Genomic DNA, 2,009 nt, shown 5'->3' with positions numbered 1-2,009 from the left:
CATTTAACATTTGCTTATTGAAAGCAATGTCATAAAATCAAATAAAATTAAACATGTTTTACTTTTTTCCTCACAAGAACATAAAAATTACGGAAGGGGAACTTCACAGGAAATTTTTAAAAAGCAACACAATGTTTCCTTTTAGTAGTCCTTGGGTAGTTATGACAGAATAGTTTCCACTGTCTGTTTCTTTGAACAGGGATTTTGGTCCAAAGTTTTGCGTGTTTCTAGTATCTGCTTCTGCCTCCCTCTACCAGATCGGCTTCCTCCCACGGCCACCACCTCTTGGTGCTCCGTGGCTTGAACTGCTGTCGGAATCACGTGGTGGAGGGCACCAGCTTTCCACACAAGGGGGAAGCCCTCTCGTCTGCCAACGCGATCACGACCACTTGAGTAGAGATCACTGCGGCTGCGTGAGCAACTGTCTCGACTTCCGCCATGTCCGTCACGTGAGCGGCTGTAATCACCCTAGCAACCACTTCCACCCTAAGATGGCCTCCCTCGTGTAGGCGGAGCGCTGCGTGAGTTACCGAGTTACCGTAACTCTCACGTCACTCTCTGTAGGAACTGCCACTTGGAGGATCTTATAGTCACAATCACGACCATATCCATCTCTATCACTACATCCTCTTGATGGACAGTCATGCCGTGACCTGGAATGACCATAATCACGATAAGTATAATCCCTTAGTGGTGGTGCATAACTTCTGGTATCGGAGAATTTGGGTAATCTCTGCTTGAACAGCTGTCTTTTGTAGAATATCCATCATCTCTTGGAGACAAGTAAACATCTCTGCCAGACGGCAGGGGTTCCCTTCGAGGTGGGCCTCCCTAGCTATCTCTACCACGAGACACGGGGGCTCTTCCTCTCGTTCCATGCTGCTGTGAACCGGGCCTGGTGGGGCACATCTTTTAGGAGGAAGATTCCCACTTGGTGGTGGTGATCCTCTTTTTACTGGGAGTGGTCCCCTGGAAGAACTCATGCTAAAATTCATGGACTATCCGCCATCATCCACGCGCCCTCCAGCAGGCGCGGTCCCCTGGTTCCTCCTCTTCCACCTCGAAGACCTCTCGGAGGGCCTCTGCTTCTTGGAGGGGGCCGTGGTCCACGTCTGCCACTTTCAAATGGTGGTTTGGTGGCTTGTTCCACCTTGATGGCTTTTCCATCTAAGGACTTTCCATTCATATCTCTGGCTACATCTGCTGGGCTTTCAGAGGTGACAAAAGCAAATCCTCTAGATTTGTTGGTTTCACGGTCTTTCATCAAGGGTACTTCCACTCTTCATCCCTGTTTTCCACATACCGCTTCAAGGGCTTTCGTGTTTGTTTCCGTATTAAGCCCACCAATGAAGCGCTTTCCTGGGCGATCTGCTTCAACCATTTTTCCCCGGTGAGAGTCAGAGGGGTAAGGAGGGTCTCAAGTTCCTATAAGCTCCCCGACAGGCGCTTCCTAGCAGCTCAGGCAAGGACCAAATGCAGAAGCTGCTAGCACTACTGCACAACCACGTGCTCTTCTTTTAAAGCCCTCAGAACCACGCCCCTGACCACCATTATTAATCCATTCACTACTGCATGGTCCTAAAATCCGATCACCTCTTCAAGGCTCCACCTTTCAATTACCATAATAGGATTTCCCACTCTCTTTACACTGTCACAGTGGGGACTAAGTTTTGAGGGGGACATTCAACCCAAGGCAATCCAGTTCAAAACTGGTCACACCCCTTCAATCCTTGAAGATTTTAGGCCCTGATTCGTGTTGTGTTTTGTCCATCCACTTTTTTCCTGTAATGAGTATATTTTTATGAAGAAAAACTTAAATGCTTTCCATGGATTTGGGGGTTGGGATGGAAAGCAGGGATTTTAATGGATTTATCTGTTGTGTTAAAACCTTACTATATCATTACTGGCAATGCTATTGTTTCTTTTACGAACTCTTCATCCACCAGGCATTCAGCAATGTCAACTGTACAAGGTTTTTATTAGTCTCTGAGCTACTTTGTGTGACTTTC

At 47.3% G+C, this 2,009-nt stretch overlaps 1 pseudogene; it reads right to left on the bottom strand.

Annotated features, from left to right (window-relative positions):
- Positions 1–526: 526 nt before the first annotated feature.
- LOC134381703 (RNA-binding motif protein, X chromosome-like) lies at positions 527–1,381 on the bottom strand (annotated as a pseudogene).
- Between the last annotated feature and the right edge of the window lie 628 nt (positions 1,382–2,009).

The sequence above is a fragment of the Cynocephalus volans genome, chromosome 7, assembly GCF_027409185.1.
Source record: "Cynocephalus volans isolate mCynVol1 chromosome 7, mCynVol1.pri, whole genome shotgun sequence".
Taxonomy (NCBI): Eukaryota; Metazoa; Chordata; class Mammalia; order Dermoptera; family Cynocephalidae; genus Cynocephalus; species Cynocephalus volans.
This window is presented reverse-complemented; position numbering and strand designations above follow the sequence as displayed.